The 19,748-nt window shown below is 50.6% G+C and overlaps 1 long non-coding RNA gene across 1 annotated transcript; it reads left to right on the top strand.

Moving 5' to 3' along the window:
* Positions 1–2,390: 2,390 nt before the first annotated feature.
* On the top strand, positions 2,391–19,409 carry LOC140394903 (uncharacterized). The gene is made up of 3 exons (XR_011936068.1): positions 2,391–3,084; positions 13,529–13,598; positions 17,124–19,409. It is a non-coding gene; the product is annotated as an uncharacterized lncRNA (long non-coding RNA).
* The last annotated feature ends 339 nt before the right edge of the window (positions 19,410–19,748 follow it).

Below are 19,748 nucleotides of genomic sequence, written 5' to 3'. Positions count from 1 at the left end.
GTCACTTGTATGTGCTTCAAACGGCTACCCTGCCAGAGGCCAGCAAACTCAACACTGGACTTGCAGTACTGAACTATATCATGTTTTATTGCCAGCCCATTGTTCTATGTGCAATAGTCCAGAGCAGTCCAGCAATTCATGCCTTTGAGAACTTTCCTCTGAATTAAGAATGCTAACTCAACCCAAAATCGTCAGTCGTGGGATTGAAGAATATGAGGAAGGGAGTCTTTCCTTTGATTCTCGCCCTCTAAACATGGCCACCGCTGCCTGCGTCTGCCCTTCACTATTATAAATATTGGCTGCTGCCTGCTGCCCATCTCACTGCACATAAGTGACGATTAAGAGCGAAGATTAAGACTTGACTGCCCACTCTCTGCCCCTACCCCTACCCCGCCAATGAAGGGAAGGTCAGAATGAACAGGATGTTAGGAGGACTTAGGCAACGGGATGCAGAACACAAAGATGGATGATAGAGCCAATTCTCCCTCTTCTAGCACCTCTAACTGCGACACTCTTGAATTATCCTCAACTTCACTCTTGGATTCCCTCGAAGAGCAAATGTACCACGGGAAAACAATCCTAGAAATGTAATAATTCCCCAACCAGAATAAATGAGTTTGGGTCTTGGCAGGATTGGGCTGGTGGGCAGATCTCCTGCCCTGGCCAACTTCTGGTGGAGATCCTTCCCCTACCCTCTATGTCTCTTCAGAACATTTCATTGATGGGGACAGATGGTTATTTGTTGTGTCGAACACGGAGCTGAAGCGAATCTTCATGAGAAAGAAAAAAGACAACAATCATTTAGCATCTTTCATGTTGAGAGGATCCCTGCTTTACAGCCAATATAGTGCTTCTGAAGTGTAGTCACTATTGTAATGTTTCATGTATTCTGCAGGTATAGTGGCCCTGTGCTTTCTACAGCGCTGTTGGCCTCTATGGCAATAGACAGAAACCCGAGACAGCATTGTTGCGTTATGCTGCTTCGTGTAGCATACGCTGCTTCCTTGATGTATGCTCTGACAAAGGAAGCTCCAGACTATGAAATGAGTTCAACATGTTTATTGAACTAGTAACACAGTTCTTAAATGAGTTTGACTCTCTGCTAATCTAACTGTAGCAACTCAGTCTATCTTTACCAACCTTGCGCTAAGCCACGTGCTGGGTGTGATGCTGCTGATCAACCCTGATGTACTCTCTAGATGTCTGTCTGTGGAAAGAGGCAGAGCATGTGTGCCCTGTCCTTTTATATAGGTTGTGAAGTGCCCCCTTGTGGTAATGCCACCTCTGGGTGTCCTGATTACACATTGGTTGTGCCCTGTTGTAATGACCCATTGGCTATATGTCTGCATGTCATGACAGCTCTGGTGCTCCCTCTAGTGGTTACTTAGTTGTAGTGTATTTACATTAACCCCTTGTGTATATACAGTGATGCATATCACCACAAGAATGGCTTTAAAATGACATGGTGCCTTCCCCTTTATATAAGAGTATGAAATAATCAGTGAGAAAGTACTTCAAAACCTAGCAACCACTCCTGTGGTGAACTGCCTCTATCTCAGTGGTGCTACTAGACATTAAGAAACCTGAAAAAGCAGGCATCACACCAGTCTCTTCTGTCATTGAGATTCATTCCACTGCCTTCCACATCACAGAAGTGAGCGCACAGGCGTGCTTCATGGAGAAAGTGAAACGAACAGGGAATAAAAATCTGTCACGTTAAAGATGCAATAGTTCATCCAGTTGGCACAATTCCTCTTTTGAGTAGGTGTATAGCTGAAAGAAATCCAGATTTTGTATGGGAGATACGGGACTAATTTCAAAAAGCACAATAATTAGCTGATAAACAGCCAGCAGGCAGTCAATTAATGTCTGAGGGAGGCTATACAAAATGATGCGCTGCACGCTCTAACCTTTATCTTGCTTCTTGAATTACAGAGATTCTAAAATGCACAGCATTGAAAGGTCAGCTGGAAATGTTGCCTTGCTGAAAAGTGCTCCAAAAAATCCGTCATTGGTATTCATGCTATTAATGTGAAGCCAGGGAAAAGGTTGCAGTGCACAGGAGCTGGGAAACGTACAGCACGAGATATCGGCCAACTCACAAGATATTGCAATATCCAAATGCCCAGAGTTCAATCTTTAGCACACAGTCACAGCACCACACCTTAATTTTTCTCACACTACCCTCGCCCTTTAGAAAACACTAAATAATAAGTTTTTGGTGACTAGAACATTTCACGCTGAAAGCCCTAGGGGTACAGGTGCTCGTGGGTCTATTCAGTTACATATCCAACCTTTATAAATAGAAAAATTGTTGTTCTCTCCTTTGGGTAAAAAGCCCAGGCGATGTAAATGTACTGTATATATTTCAGTTTCACTGTGTCCTTTCCATTCCTCCCACCTATCCCTTCTTTCCATTGTGGCTCCAATTTTCCCCAGCGGCTGGAGGTGGGCACAGACTATTTATCTCATTCTTGCCATCTTTTCCGTCGTTAACTCCCTGCTCCTGGTGTCTGCACTTTGTCCTCAAAGCTTTCTACATTCTATATGTTTGTCCTTCATTCTCATCATTCATCCACACCCCCAGATGGATGAGCTTTCCTCCCCCTCACCTTACCCACCCTTGGTGCAAGTCCAATCATGTGCATGCTGTTTTGCACAAACTGGGAATCTGCAGACGGAGCAAAATTGTTAGAGCTGCCCACACACAGACAAAGCATGGGTCGCAAACTAGGGAAAAATAAGCATCGCCGTATCCTGTACGATTCTGGCATCTTTCTCTGCTGCTCACTGTGTGATCTCCAATCCTTGGCAAGGAATTAATCTCTGTGGTGTCACTGCAAGTGCAGTTTTTTTGTGACCTCCCCCATCAGAATGGTGCCTGTGCTGCTGGCCCCAGTGTGTGCTGAGCGTCTGTGAAGGAACACTAAACTGACCTGACATCGTCCAGTCGGCCTACGCAATGTCAGGGTGTCAAATTTGGACCTCGCAGATCCAGATATTTGTACATTTCTCTGTGAGCAGCAAGAATTAAGTTGCAACGGGAGCCCAACACTGACAATCCTTAAAGATCCAAAATTACAGGTAAGAGCATTTTGAATCATTCCTGCTATTGCAAAGTGGCTGGACATACTCTGGGGTGTTTTTGCAAGGTCTGTGACGGGTTTCTGTATTTTCCTGAGTGTGCTGTTGCGCCCCTACAGGGTTACCTGCTACCCAAGGGATGGGGACGGCAGTGACAGAGCCTGCGGGTCTGCAACAAGACAAGCGGGTGCTGTGAAGAGGCAAGATCCGCATGATGCCCTCCGCCAAGATGGAGCCAGCCTCCTCCATGCTCCTTGGCAGTGCAATGCCAGGAAGCTGTCTGGCATATTAGTATGCATGCCCATCAGTGCCCTCCTGCATGCTGCCCATCAGGGTCCTCAACTGAATCCTGTGCAGCAGGATTCACCTGCAATCTCTGCTACATGAACCACCCTTTACAACTGCCCTGCCTGCAGCTCACTTGTGTTGCAATGGCTCACCAAGTGTTGATCCCCACACCCTACCACGTTGCAAAGTAAGTGCAGTGCCAGTAACTAAGCTGGTGGGTGCGAGTGACAGATCAAGCGGCAGGACCTCTTTACTGGTGCTGTTCTGTTGCTGTTTTCCTCTTTGAGCAGCTGTGGCTATTCCTGGGAATTCAGAAGGGGAAGGCTGGCACATGGGGAGGGGATTCGGGTGGGATGCAAGGGGTCCATGGTCACACCATTAGTAGCTTGTTCATCATGTCAGATTTCAGGATCAGGGTGAGCTAGAAGTTGCAAAGGGGCCAAAAAATTCACCTCGCTGCTCTCAGCTACAGGGCTCTGTTACAACTGGCCTCATGCTGCAGAGAACCATCTCCTCTGCAGGGCCATCATCCTTGACCACCACTAACCCCCTCTTCCTCGCCAACACCAGCTTTGCTCTGCTCCCTTCTTGTCCTTCGAGAGTGTGGTAGTATGTATTAGGGGTCATGTGGAACTGTGAAGCCGTGATGCTATTGGCTGACAGATCCCGGGTCCTGGTTGGCTGTTGACTCCTGGCTCCGCCCTGAAGGCGGAGTATATGAACCCGAGCTTCTCCCCGCCGCTTCATTCTGTTGCTGAACTGCTGGGGACAAGTCTCGCTTAATAAAGCCTCATCGACTTCATCACTACTCGTCTCTCTCGTAAGTCATTCTGCGCTACAATTTATTAAGCGAGCTTAAAGGACTATGGAGCTCCGGATTGCCCCGGAGTGCCTGCGGATCAGCCCCCACGCAGCGAACTCGGCAGCAGTATTTAAACACTGGCAAGCATGTTTTGAAGGCTACCTCCGAACGGCCCCCGGCCGGATCACAGAAGACCAGAAAATGCAGGTCCTGCATTCGAGGGTAATCCCGGAAATTTACCCTCTCATAGAAGACGCAGAGGATTTCCCGACGGCGCTCGCATTACTGAAGAGCATCTACGTTTGCCCCGTGAACCAGGTCTACGCGTGCTACCAACTCGCAACGAGACGGCAAAGTCCCGGAGAATCGCTAGAAGAATTCTACGCCGCGCTGCTAATTTTGGGACGGGGCTGCAGCTGCCCACCGGTGAACGCGATCGAACACACGGACATGCTAATTCGCGATGCGTTTGTGGCAGGTATGAACTCTCCCCAAATCCGCCAAAGACTTTTAGAAAGAGAGTCGTTAGGACTCTCAGAGGCACGAGCCCTTGCAGCTTCCCTAGATGTGGCCTCGCAAAACGCCCGCGCCTATGGCCCCGACCGCGCAGCAGCCCCTTGGGCTCCGTGGACCCCCGTCGCGACAAGCCCCCCCCCCTCCCTCACAGGCTTGCGCGGTTAAAGCGCCAGACCATCCCGGGGGGGGCCCGCTGCTATTTCTGCGGGCAAGCGAAACACCCCCGGCAGCGCTGCCCGGCCCGCGCAGCTATTTGTAAAAGCTGCGGCAAGAAGGGCCATTACGCGGCAGTGTGCCGGTCCCGGGGGGTCGCCGCAATCCCCGGAGAAGAACGAGCCCAGCATAGCCCAAACGCTCCCCAACCCCCCCCAGCGCCCCATGTGCGACCCGCGGGCGCCGCCATTTTGGGTCCCGGGCACCACGAGGGGAGGATGGCCACCGCCATCTTGTGACCCCCAGCCACGTGCGATTCATGGGGGTGGCCATTTTGTCCACCCCCGACCACGTGCGATCCATGAGGGCGGCCATTTTGTCCACCCCCGGCCGCGTGCGATTCATGGACGCCGCCATGTTGGATGACAACAATGGACCCCAGCATCGACGGCTCCATGGGGTCCGAAGAAGACGCCGCGACACTACGACCACGACTGGCTTCGGTGACTCTGGATCAATCACGGCCCCGGACGCTCCAGACGACGACAACAACGGTGCTGATCAACGGACACGAGACATCTTGCTTGATCGACTCCGGGAGCACCGAAAGTTTCATTCACCCAGACACGGTAAGACGCTGTTTTCTGACCATCCATCCAAGTACGCAAAAGATTTCCCTAGCTGCAGGATCCCACTCCGTAGAGATTAAAGGGTTCTGCATAGTGACCGTTACGGTGCAAGGGAGGGAGTTTAAAAACTACAGGCTCTACGTCCTTCCCCAACTCTGCGCGCCCACATTACTGGGATTAGATTTCCAGTGTAACCTGCAGAGCCTAACATTTCAATTCGGCGGCCCAATACCCCCACTCACTATCTGCGGCCTCGCAACTCTCAAGGTTGAACCGCCGTCCTTGTTTGCAAACCTCACCCCGGATTGCAAACCCGTCGCCACTAGGAGCAGACGGTACAGCGCCCAGGACCGGACATTTATTCGGTCTGAAGTCCAGCGGTTGCTGAAGGAAGGCATAATCCAGGCCAGCAATAGTCCCTGGAGAGCCCAGGCGGTAGTAGTAAAGACAAGGGAGAAGCAAAGGATGGTCATAGCCTATAGCCAGACCATCAACAGGTACACACAGCTAGATGCGTACCCTCTCCCCCGCATATCTGACATGGTAAATTGGATTGCCCAGTATAAGGTTTTCTCCACCGTGGACCTCAAGTCCGCCTACCACCAGCTCCCCATCCGCCCAGGTGACCGCAAGTACACAGCCTTCGAGGCAGACGGGCATCTATACCACTTCCTAAGGGTCCCATTTGGTGTCACGAACGGGGGGCGTCATTCTCCGACCCCCCGCCGGGTCGGAGAATGGCCGTTGGCCGTCGTGAATCCCGCCCCCGCCCCCGCCGAAGTCTCCGCTCCCGGAGATTGGGCGGGGGCGGGAATCCAGCCGCGCCGGTTGGCGGGACCCCCCGCTGGATTCTCCGGCCCGGATGGGCCGAAGTCCCGCCCAGGAATTGCCTGTCCCGCCGACGTAAATCAAACCTGGTATTTACCGGCGGGACCAGGCGGCGTGGGCGGGCTCCGGGGTCCTGGGGGGGGCGCGGGGCGATCTGACCCCGGGGGGTGCCCCCACGGTGGCCTGGCCCGCGAACGGGGCCCACCGATCCGCGGGCGGGCCTGTGCCGTGGGGGCACTCTTTCCCTTCCGCCTCCGCCACGGCCTCCACCATGGCGGAGGCAGAAGAGACTCTCCCCACTGCGCATGCGCGGGAAACTTTCAGCGGCCGCTGACGCTCCCGCGCATGTGCGGGGAAACTGACAGCGGCCGCTGACGCTCCCGCGCATGCGCCGCATTTCCGCGCCAGCTGGCGGGGCAACAAACGCCATTTCCGCCAGCTGGCGGGGCGGAAATCCCTCCGGCGTCGGCCTAGCCCCTCAATGTTGGGGCTAGGCCGCCAAAGATGCGGAGACTTCCGCACCTTTTTGCCGGCGCGATGCCCATCTGATTTGCGCCGGCTTTGGCGCCAGTCGGCGGACATCCCGCCGTTGGGGGAGAATTTTGCCCGGGGTCTCGGTCTTCCAACGGGAGATGGACCGAATGGTTGACCAGCACGGGTTGCAGGCCACGTTCCCATATCTCGACAACGTAACCATCTGCGGCCACGATCAGCAGGACCACGACGCCAACCTCCAAAAATTCCTCCAGACCGCTAACGCCTTGAACCTCACATACAACGAGGAAAAGTGCGTTTTTAGCACAAACCGGTTGGCCATCCTGGGATACGTAATGCGCAATGGGATAATAGGCCCCGACCCCGAACGCATGCGCCCCCTTATGGAATTTCCCCTACCCCACTGCTCCAAAGCCCTGAAACGTTGCCTGGGGTTCTTTTCATATTACGCCCAGTGGGTCCCCCAGTATGCAGACAAGGCCCGCCCGCTAATACAGACCAGTACCTTCCCCCTGTCGACAGAGGCTCGCCAGGCCTTCAGCCGCATCAAAGCGGATATCGCAAAGGCCACGATGCGCGCCATCGACGAGTCCCTCCCCTTCCAGGTCGAGAGCGACGCATCCGACGTAGCTCTGGCGGCCACCCTTAACCAAGCGGGCGGACCCGTGGCCTTTTTCTCCCGAACCCTCCACGCCTCAGAAATCCGCCACTCCTCAGTGGAAAAGGAAGCCCAAGCCATAGTGGAAGCTGTGCGACATTGGAGGCATTACCTGGCCGGCAGGAGATTCACTCTCCTCACCGACCAACGGTCGGTAGCCTTCATGTTCGATAATGCACAGCGGGGCAAAATTAAAAATGACAAGATCTTAAGGTGGAGGATCGAGCTCTCCACCTTCAACTACGAGATCTTGTACCGTCCCGGAAAGCTGAACGAGCCGTCCGATGCCCTATCCCGCGGCACATGTGCCAACGCACAAATAGACCGTCTCCAAGCCCTCCACGAGGACCTCTGCCACCCGGGGGTCACTCGGTTCTACCATTTCATAAAGTCCCGCAACCTCCCCTACTCTGTGGAGGAGGTCCGTACATTCACCAGTAACTGCCACATCTGCGCGGACTGCAAACCGCACTTTTTCAGGCCGGATAGAGCCCACCTGATCAAGGCTTCCCGCCCCTTTGAACGCCTCAGTCTGGATTTCAAAGGGCCCCTCCCCTCCACTGACTGCAACGCATACTTCCTGAACGTGGTGGACGAGTACTCTCGTTTCCCCTTCGCCATCCCCTGCCCCGACATGACAGCGGCCACAGTCATTAAAGCCCTTGGCACCATATTCACACTGTTCGGTTGCCCCGCGTATATCCATAGCGACAGGGGGTCCTCCTTCATGAGTGACGAGCTGCGCCAGTTCCTGCTCAGCAAGGGCATAGCCTCGAGCAGGACGACCAGCTACAAACCCCGGGGGAACGGGCAAGTAGAGAGGGAGAACGGCACGGTCTGGAAGACCGTCCTGCTGGCCCTACGGTCCAGGGATCTCCCAGTTTCCCGGTGGCAGGAGGTACTCCCGGATGCTCTCCACTCCATCTGGTCGCTGCTGTGTACCACCACTAACCAAACGCCTCATGAGCGCCTCCTTGTCTTCCCCAGGAAGTCCTCCTCCGGAACGTCGCTGCCGACCTGGCTGGCGGCCCCAGGACCCACCTTGCTCCGGAAACATGTGCGGGCGCACAAATCGGACCTGTTGGTCGAGAGGGTTCACCTTCTCCACGCGAACCCGCAGTACGCCTACGTGGCGTACCCCGACGGCCGACAGGACACGGTCTCCCTGCGAGACCTGGCACCCGCCGGCAACGCACACTCCCCCCCGACACCGATCATCCCCTCCCTGCCACCGGCGCACCCCGCGACCGCCCCCTTCCCGGGAGGATCGGTCCTCCTCCCGTGTCCGACCAGGAGTGAAACAGAAACAAACACCGAAACGCTCCCGGAGATGACAACGCTGGAACAAGCACCTGCACCACCACCGGGGCTGAGGCGATCGACGAGGAAGACCAGACCGCCCGCTCGACTCGTGGCATCGGCATGACACCAAGAATGTTGTTGGATTGTAACAAAAAAAAATTTTCTCTTACTAATATTGTAAATAGTTTCACAAACTTTGTACATAGCCCAGTGTAGGGCTAAAACTGTAGTAACATGCCCGAAATTTTCCTCCCAGGACCAGCCTTGTAAACCCCTACCACCATGCGAACCACCACCCCGCCAGGTTCCTTTTTAACAAGGGGTGAATGTGGTGGTATGTATTAGGGGTCATGTGGGGCTGTGAAGCCGTGATGCTATTGGCTGACAGATCCCGGGTCCTGGTTGGCTGTTGACTCCTGGCTCCGCCCTGAAGGCGGAGTATAAGAACCCGAGCTTCTCTCCGCCGCTTCATTCTGTTGCTGAACTGCTGGGGACAAGTCTCGCTTAATAAAGCCTCATCGACTTCATCACTACTCGTCTCTCTCGTAAGTCATTGTGCGCTACAGAGAGGCAGGACAGAATGCCAGTGACTGTGTTGTACTGTGCTTGGGTGATAGGTTTAACACAGTTGAATAGCTAGAGGCATGCGGCAGTAGAGAGGGGCATGAGGCTGGTAACAATGGTGGGTGTGAGGATGAGGTAGAATCTCTGGGTGTTTGGCATGAGTCCTGAGTGGCAGGGTTGATGCTGGGAGTGACGAGGGTGAGGTACATTAAACCGCGTGAGCTGAGCAATTGAGAAGAGAGGTCATGGAAGCTGTATTCAATAACCATGAATACCCTCAGGTATCCTGGAGAGGAAATTGCTGAGGCCTTGACAGAAATCTTTGGATCCTCACTGTCTTCAGGTGATGTCCCGGAGGACTGGAGAATAGCCATTGTTGTTCCTTTGTTTAAGAAGGGTAGCAAGGATAATCCAGGGAACTACAGGCTGGTGAGCCTTACGTCAGTGGTCGGGAAATTACTGGAGAGAATTCTTTGAGACAGGATCTACTCCCATTTGGAAGCAAATGGACATATTGGCGAGAGGCAGCATGGTTTTGTGAAGGGGAGGTCGTGTCTCACTAACTTGATAGAGTTTTTCGAGGAAGTCACAAAGATGATTGATGCAGGTAGGGTAGTGGATGTTGTCTATATGGACTTCAGTAAGGCCTTTGACAAGGTCCCTCATGGTAGACTGGTACAAAAGGTGAAGTCACACAGGATCAGGGGTGAGCTGGCAAGGTGGATACAGAACTGGCTAAGTCATAGAAGGCAGAGAGTAGCAATGGAAGGGTGCTTTTCTGATTGGAGGGATGTGACCAGTGGTGTTCCGCAGGGATCAGTGCTGGGACCTTTGCTGTTCATAGTATATGTAAATGATTTGGAGGAAAATGTAACTGGTCTGATTAGTAAGTTTGCAGACGACACAAAGGTTGGTGGAATTGCGGATAGCAATGAGGACTGTCAGAGGATACAGCAGAATTTAGATCATTTGGAGACTTGGGCGGAGAGATGGCAGATGGAGTTTAATCTGGACAAATGTGAGGTAATGCATTTTGGAAGGTCTAATGCAGGTAGGGAATATACAGTGAATGGTAGAACCCTCAAGAGTATTGAAAGTCAGAGAGATCTAGGTTTACAGGTTCACAGGTCACTGAAAGGGGCAACACAGGTGGAGAAGGTAGTCAAGAAGGCATACGGCATGCTTGCCTTCATTGGCCGGGGCATTGAGTATAAGAATTGGCTAGTCATGTTGCAGCTGTATAGAACCTTGGTTAGGCTACACTTGGAGTATAGTGTTCAATTCTCGTCACCACACTACCAGAAGGATGTGGAGGCTTTAGAGAGGGTGCAGAAGAGATTTACCAGAATGTTGCCTGGTATGGAGGGCATTAGCTTTGAGGAGCAGTTGAATAAACTCGGTTTGTTCTCACTGGAATGACGGAGGTTGAGAGACGACCTGATAGAGATCTACAAAATTATGAGGGGCATAGACAGAGTGGATAGTCAGAGGCTTTTCCCCAGGGTAGAGGGGTCAATTACTAGGAAGCATAGGTTTAAGGTGCGAGGGGCAAAGTTTAGAGAAGATGTACGAGGCAAGTTTTTTACGCAGAGGGTAGTGGGTGCCTGGAACTCGCTGCCGGAGGAGGTGGTGGAAGCAGGGACGATAGTGACATTTAAGGGGCATCTTGACAAATACATGAATAGGATGGGAATAGAGGGATACGGACCCTGGATGTTTAGAAGATTTTAGTTTAGACAGGCAGCATGGTCGGCACGGGCTCGGAGGGCCGAAGGGCCTGTTCCTGTGCTGTACTTTTCTTTGTTCTTTGTTTGTCAATGGACTTCCCTTGGCACTTTCCGATTAAGAGTCACATTGGACTCAAATCATTAACTCTGTTTCGCCTTTCACAGGTGCTGCTTGATCTGCCGGGTTTTTCCAACACCTGCTATTTTTATTACTCTTGGAGTCACGCTCTGTTCTCGTGAACCATTTTCCATCTTTTAAACTCCAGAAAATATTATTCAGTCCACTGTCCCTTTAAGAGGCACAGCCCGCCTTTAAAAACAGAGTTCTGGCTGCACCAGGTACTCTGAGGACAACATTACAGAGGATGCTACAATGATAGTGATAAGATGAGAGCATCGAACTTACATAGTGCCCAGCTCCCATATCCGAGGGAGGGGGGGGTCATGAATCGTGACCCTCCACACCTAAAAACTAGAGCAAATGAATTTTAAGCCTTACATGTCTTCAATGTTTCTCTACGGAAGTTGTGCCAGAAGTAAATTGGGACCATATTCTCTGCAGTTTGTCAAATGCAAAGTGGGCAGTACTTTGGAGTGGACGGCATCTGGATGAAACAGACAGTGGGGGAAATGGAATGATCGTGTAGGTTGTAGGACCATGATTGAAATTGGTGTGAAATAATGTAGGGAGCATGACCCAGGGCGGCAAGCTTCTGCTGTTGCAGCAAGTGTACTAGTGAACATTTTGTATCTCAGGGTATGTTCTGCACACTTGAGCAGCACAAAGTACCTGGAAAAGCAGTTTAATCTAAAAGCTAAATTGAATACATGGACCAGTTAGCACTTTCTCTGAAGTATGTTGGCTCTGCAGGTCAGCCAAGGTAGGCTGGCTGACTCACCATGGTCTGATGTGAATTAGCTCTGTAAAGTGTGCATGGCTCATATGTTCCCCCCCCCCCCCCCACCCCCCCAACCCCCTTCCTAATGTCTAATAGTATTTCAAAACATTACTATGCCTGATCTTTATGGAGCATGACATGAGGGAATCAACCCAAACAGTACGAGTGACCTATTTCAGGGCCTTGACCCAGGTAATCAGATTGGACAGGAAGGTACGAGATTTATAACTTCATTTTTAAACACTTTCCTGTCACCCTACTTTACTCACTGAAGCCTATGAGCCATTCATATTGTCATGAAGGAATATTGCAACTTCTCTTTCTCTAGCTGGGTCCCAGGAAGTGTTGCCAACACTTGGTGGCCCAAACATGCTTCACGTTTCGCAGTAAACATTATCGCTCACTCTCATCCTTGCAACACCAGCTCAGGTATATCTACCTCTCGGGGATTTAAGTTGTGACTGCCATAGAGGACCACGTGGTCCATTGTCGTGTCAACATCGCAAAGACTTACCAGTGAAGTTTCCTTGGGCCCCACCAGATGCAAACATTTTGTGCCCCTACACCTTCACTCCCCTGCATGTAAACGATTGGGCAGCACGGTAGCACAAGTGGATAGCATTGTGGCTTCACAGCGCCAGGGTCCCAGGTTCGATTCCCTGCTGGGTCACTGTCTGTGCGGAGACTGCACGTTCTCCCCGTGTCTGCGTGGGTTTCCTCCGGGTGCTCCGGTTTCCTCCCACAGTCCAAAGACGTGCAGGTTAGGTGGATTGGCCATGATAAATTGCCCTTAGTGACCAAAAAGATTAGGAGGGGTTATTGGGTTACGGGGATAGGGTGGAAGTGAGGGCTTAAGTGGGTTGGTGCATACTCGAAGGGCCGAATGGCCTCCTTCTGCACTGTATGTTCTATGTTCTACGATTGACAATAGATGAAACTCTATCAGCCAGTGATAGAAGTTGCCTCAGGGCTTAAGATGCTGAGGGCCTGCTTGCTTCCATTGCTTCCATTGGTGAAGGTTCAGGAGGGACCCAGAGTTGCCTCAAGAGGCATTTAAATTTCATAAGCTTGGAAAGGTTTATCAAATATTGCTTTCTTGTTAAAAAAAAGGCCCCTTTAACATCTGTAAAGTTGCCACTTTTTTCCCAGCTGCTAATTCAACTAAACTATGTCAGAGAGTTGGACTGACTGAACAGAAAATGCAGGTCATATTTATTCAGTATATCTCAGGAAGCCAAAAATAACTTAACAAAGTGGAACTTTGGGGAGCTTTCTTCACTTCACTCTGATGCATACTCTTCCTGTGCTATTTTCTGTTTCCGAAGATTGCATCGTGTCCCAGAGAGGGAACACAATTAGTTGCCAGGGCTTTCAAATGACCTCAATCTATCAGAAGATGAGCACAATTCTATCACACTCCCAGGTAAGTGTTGCCCATTCCCCCTGTGGCATTAACGTATTCTGACTTACTCCATTCTTGGGTGCCTAAGGGGTTTAGGAATTTCTCTCACCGTCTCTTTTGATGATAGCGGTGGGACGAGAACAATGCAGTGCTGTAATCCCTATTGGCTCTCCCTTTTCAGTTCTCCAGGGAAAGCAGACAGAATTGAGGAAATTGATCCCAAGCGAATGATCAAAACTCCAGAATCTCAGGTAACTGAAATTTATGTTCATAGAATCATAGAATTTACAGTGCAGAAGGAGGCCATTCGGCCCATCGAGTCTGCACCGGCTCTTTGAAAGAGCACCCTACCCAAGCCCCATCTCCACCCTATCCCCATCTCCACCCTATCCCCATCCCCATCTCCATCATATCCCCATAACCCAGTAACCCCACCCAACAATAAGGGCAATTTTGGACACTAAGGGCAATTTATCATGGCCACTCCATCTAACCTGCACATCTTTGGACTGTGGGAGGAAACCGGAGCACCCGGAGGAAACCCAGGCACACACGTGGAGGATGTGCAGACTCTGCACAGACAGTGACCCAAGCCGGAATCGAACCTGGGACCTTGGAGCTGTGAAGCAATTGTGCTATCCACAATGCTACCATGTTGCCCAAATGTTGATTCCTTCAGTCACCATTAGCCCAAAATTATAAGTGGCAGCAGATAAAGCTAATAGTTCTGGATTTTCACAGGAAAACCACATGGATTGTGAAATAATGTGAAAAAGCATTGATAGGATCACCCAAAGTGGTGGTGGATTTCAATCTACTCACTCATCCTGATGACTTGCCCTTAGTCAACGAACTCACTCGAGGCAATGGGCAATTATCTGACTGAAAGAGAAACATAGATTCCTGGCAATGACTATAACATAGTTCTCTCGGTGCGATGACTGTACTCCAATTCCATACAACTTGTTGTCTGTACAATTGTGGCTGGTGCCAGCACCATTCATGGTCTTGCTGTGATGCCTGGTCTGGTAATTTTCTTTTTTGTTCTCAAGCACCATCCCTCTACCTGATAACAGTCTGAGATCAAACCAGTTTGTTGTCACATTTGACCCTACCACTGTGGCTTCACAGCGCCAGGGTCCCAGGTTCGATTCCCCGCTGGGTCACTGTCTGTGTGGAGTCTGCACGTTCTCCCCGTGTCTGCGTGGGTTTCCTCCGGGTGCTCCGGTTTCCTCCCACAGTCCAAAGACGTGCAGGTTAGGTGGATTGGCCATGATAAACTGCCCTTAGTGACCAAAAAGGTGCGGAGGGGTTATTGGGTTACAGGGATAGGGTGGAAGTGAGGGCTTAAATGGGTCGGTGCAGACTCAATGGGCTGAATGGCCTCCTTCTGCACTGTATGTTCTATGACCCTAAGAAGAGCTTCCAACCACATGCTTGCACCATTGCTAAGACTGCCTAACTTCACCTTTGGAGTATTGCCTGTCTTCGCCTCTGTCTCAGTTCATCACTGCTGAAACCCTCTCATGCATTTGGTCCATCTAAACTTGGCCATTGCAATGGACCCTTGGCAGACCTCTCACATTGTACTGTAAACGTAAGTCATTCCTGCTGCCCGGTGCTTTAACACTTAGCAAGTCCCATTTCTCTTATCACCCTGTGCTCAGTAACTTATATTGGTTCCTGGTCAAACAACATCTTTTAATATTCTCATCCTCATTGTCACCACACTACCAGAAGGGTGTGGAGGCTTTGGAGAGAGTACAGAAGAGGTTTACCAGGATGTTGCCTGGTCTGGAGGGTATTAGCTATGAGGAGAGGTTGGATAAACTCGGATTGTTTTCACTGGAACGATGAAGGTTGAGGAGTGACCTGCTGGACATTTACAAAATTATGAGTGGCAAGGACAGAGTGGACAGTCAGAAGCTTTTTGCCAGGGTGGAAAAGTCAATTATGAGGGGACATAGGTTTAAGGTGCAAGGGGCAAAGTTTAGAGAAGATGTGCGAGGGAGGGCTTTTACACAGAGGGTAGTGGGTGTCTGGAACTCGCTGCCAGAGGAGGTGGTGCAAGCGGATACGATAGCAACATTCAAGAGGCGTCTTGACAAATGAATGAATAGGATAGGAAGAGAGGGATATGGACCCCCGAAGTGAAGAAGATTTTAGTTTCGAAGGGCAGCACGGTAGCACAGTGATTAGCACAGTTGTTTCACAGCTCCAGGGTCACAGGTTCGAATCCCGGCTTGGGTCACTGTCTGTGCGGAGTCTGCACGTTCTCCCCGTGTGTGCGTGGGTTTCCTCTGGGTGCTCCGGTTTCCTCCCACAGTCCAAAGATGTGCAGGTTAGGCGGATTACCTATGTTAAATTGCCCCTTATTGTCCAAAAAGGTTGGGTGGGGTTACTGGGTTACGGGGATAGGGTGGAGGTGTGGGCTTGGGTAGGGTGCTCTATCCAAGGGCCGGTGCAGACTTGATGGGCCAAATGGCCTCCTTCTGCACTGTAAAGTCTATGATTGTAGACAGGTATTGTGATCGGCACAGCGTTGGGACTGTTCCTGTGCTGTATTGCTCTTTGTTCTGATTTAGTTTTTATTAATTTTAGAGTACCCAATTATTTTTTCCAATTAAGGGGCAATTTAGCGTGGCCAATCCACATACCCTGCACATCTTTGGGTTGTGTGGGCGAAACCCACGCAGACACGGGGAGAATGTGCAAACTCCACACAGACAGTGACCCAGAGCCGGGATCGAACCTGGGACCTCGGTGCCGTGAGGCCGCAGTGCTAACCACTGCCTCACCGTGCTGCCCTCCACCGTGCTGCCCTTATTCTTCGTTCTTATTATCAATTCTCCTATGGCCTCTCAACCCTCTGAGATTGCTGCAGTCTCTAATTCTTACATCTTGAGCATTCCCGGGCTGCTATTCTCCGAATGTTGGGATTCTCTGTTCCCGCCGGCAGTGCATCTCTGGGGGGGTGCCCCAATGGGGGGGCCCTCCGATGTGGCCTGGCCCGCGATCAGGCCCCGATCGGCGGACGGGCCACTCGGGCTGGGGGCCTACTTTCTTCCACGCCGTCCCCGTAGCCCTACGCCATGCTGCGTTGGGGCCGGCACGGAGAAGGGAGCCGCTGCACATGCGCGGGTTGGCGCAGGTGCCACTGCAAATGGGCGGACCTCGTGGCGCCCGGTCCGCGCCGGGATCAGCAGCAGGAGCGGTATGGGTCGCTCCAGTGCCGTGCTGGCCCTCTGTAGGGGCCATAATTGTTGATCCTGAGGCCGTGTTGTCGCCGTTGAGAAACACGACGGCGTTTCTGACGGCGTCAACACTTAGCCTCAGGATCACAGAATCCCCCCAAGGCCGGGGGACCGGAGAATCCAGCTCCCGATCTTAATTGCTCCACTATTGGCTGCAGGGAACATGCCAGTCAATAACATTGCTATGACTGCCTTCTGTCATCTAGTCTGCCCTGGGGACACCAGGGCACAACTTACAGAATGGATTGTCCCACTCGTAGGAGTTTCTGGAGTTGCTACTGACAGGGTCATCGTCTTCTCCAGGCATTAAGTTACACCAGTACAAGAAACATGGCAACTTTGCCCCTTTCACCTTTTGCAGTAGCATTAGATTGTCTCCCCCGCTCACGCCCCCCTCCTTGCCCCGAAGGATATTGCCAAGAGAAAGTGTTAATAACACCTCAAGTGCGTTGAGGAAAATTGATCTGGTTCTTAATGGACTTACACGGACAACTAATTCTTGTGTTCTGTTATTCTTCACAGATCGATCCGATGGTAAATTCACTGCTGAGGAATATCAACCCTGTGAAGGATACAAACAAGATGCACCTGGAATATGACCTCATGTTGAGTCACACTTCCCGGAGCGAAGGAGAAACATTTACACTGAATAAAATGTCAAATTTAGTCCAAAAATTAGAAAGAATATCAAAAAGGAAATCTAATCTGCCAAGGAAAGGAGTATTACGGACATTGTAAATCCAGGTCAGATCTTGGTTGGTGCAGCACGAGGGTGTTCAGTACCGTACGGGTTATGTGGGACCTGGGGAAACAGTAACGCCCACATTATGATGCAGGGAGTCGCGTTGGGAAAGCAGAGTGTGTCAGTGAGTCTGAGAGACGTTGGTATGAAGAGAGTCCTGTATTTATGAATATAAAGAGGATAAAATTAGTAATGTTATGAGTGAACAATTATTGTTCAACTACGAAAGTTTCCAGACCTCTTTGAAGGGGGCGTTCAGCGATGATACCTCTTAAAACTAAATAGTTAGCACGCCACTAGAGTAGTTTTACATAAGTTACTTTATTAAGGCTTGAGCTGAATGCTGAATCCCCCCCTCCCCCTCCCCTATTCACTCCTCATGAGGTAACAAACAACCTTACAACAGCTGGGAGAGTCAGAGTGCTCAGAGGATTGTTATAACCCCCACGAGACCAGTGGGACTACCCGATCGATCTCCCTGTGGGGCTGGTGGATAACGAGCCCCCCCCGCTGAGGGGCGGGGGCCCAAGAGTGGGGCAGGTTAACTCCCCCAGACAAAAAGTTGTCCAAGAGGAAGCCAGCACCTCAAGCCGATCCCGGTTGCTGTATTTCCTAACTCCGAGTAGGAAATAAACTACTTTTGACTCATCACGGCAGTGCTCCTCATTGACCACAGTAAGGATAAAATTTGATGGCAAAACTGCCTTTCTCTTATCTCTTATTTTCTATCCCTCAGCCATTATAACTGTTAGTTTACATTCTGGTCACCCACGACTGCTTATAAGAATGTTGCTTTCAAATTTCAATTAACATTGGGTAGGGTGCTCTTTCCAAGAGCCGGTGCAGACTCGATGGGCCGAATGGCCACCTTCTGCTCTGTAAATTCTGTAAACATTCACCGGTTACGTCCCTGTTTAATTTCTAAAACATTTCTTCCCCCATCCTCTGATGGAGATTTTGTTGGCAACAGTAAAAACATCTACTGATATCTTGCGGTAATCATGTAAGCCAACACATTGTACTCTCTCTGGCTCAGTCCCAGTCCATTACCCACTGAGTCATATGCAGGCTATTAACTATTTTAAATCCCTGCAAAAGTGACGAGTATCTTGGCAGAAAGTCCTCTGCTTTGAATCTCAGGGCGAAACAGCATCTTGTGCCTTTTCTGAGACCCAAAATTATTTGGAACTGAGTGAAGTTAGATTACAAAACCCATAACCTGATCCAAATTGCTCCAATTGTGGCCTATTCCATTCCATTTCATTTTGATTATGTCCAATTCAGATCAATTGGTTTCACCATCAATTGGGGGCAGCACAGTAGCCTTGTGGATAGCACAATTGCTTCACAGCTCCAGGGTCCCAGGTTCGATTCCGGCTTGGGTCACTGTCTGTGCGGAGTCTGCACATCCTCCCCGTGTGTGCGTGGGTTTCCTCCGGGTGCTCCGGTTTCCTCCCACAGTCCAAAGATGTACAGGTTAGGTGGATTGGCCATGATAAATTGCCCTTAGTGTCCAAAATTGCCCTTAGTGTTGGGTGGGGTTACTGGGTTATGGGGATAGGGTGGAGGTGTTGACCTTGGGTAGGGTGCTCTTTCCAAGAGCCGGTGCAGACTCGATGGGCCAAATGGCCTCCTTCTGCACTGTAAATTCTATGAATAACCATTCCAGATAAGTGTGGTGACAGGTGTTAGAACTGATAACACCTGGAGCTGTCTTTAAGAACATATTAAAGAATTCAGAAACACCATTACTTGAGACCAGTATTTAAATTCTGATTTCCTCAAGGTGATTGAGCCTGGAAATTTGATAATTACTTCAATCCTTGCTATTCACAGGTGTGGGCAAAAACATTTGTTTCACCGTATGAGGCTAGTGTCAAACAGCTGATTAATTTGTAATAATAATAATCTTTGTTGTTGCAAGTAGGCTCACATTAACACTGCAATGAAGTTACTGTTAAAAGCCCCTAGTCACCATATTCCGGCGCCTGTTCGGGTACACTGAGGGAGAATTCAGAATGTCCAAATTGCCTAACAGGACGTCTTTCGGGACTTGTGGGAGGAAACCGGAGCACCCGGAGGAAACCCACGCAGACACGGGGAGAACGTGCAGACTCCACACATACAGTGACCCAAGCCGGGAATCGAACCTGGGACCCTGACGTTGTGAAGCAACAGTGCTAACCACTGTGCTACTGAGCTGTCCATAGAAGTGTAGAACATAGCTTGCATTCTAAAGTCTGTTTGCCGGCATCACTTACAGGAAGATTTAGGAACATATTCTGATATGACTCATAGCAGAACATTATGGTTTCTATACATTATGCATCAATCCAAAAAAATAACAAACTGCACAAAATTTTACATAAATACCTTGTGACTCAGACCTGATTTTCTTTAGGTAA

The sequence above is a fragment of the Scyliorhinus torazame genome, chromosome 18 (assembly GCF_047496885.1).
Source record: "Scyliorhinus torazame isolate Kashiwa2021f chromosome 18, sScyTor2.1, whole genome shotgun sequence".
NCBI classification, from domain to species: Eukaryota; Metazoa; Chordata; class Chondrichthyes; order Carcharhiniformes; family Scyliorhinidae; genus Scyliorhinus; species Scyliorhinus torazame.
The sequence above is the reverse complement of the archived record's forward strand: the minus strand, read 5'-3'. Positions and strand labels throughout refer to the sequence as shown.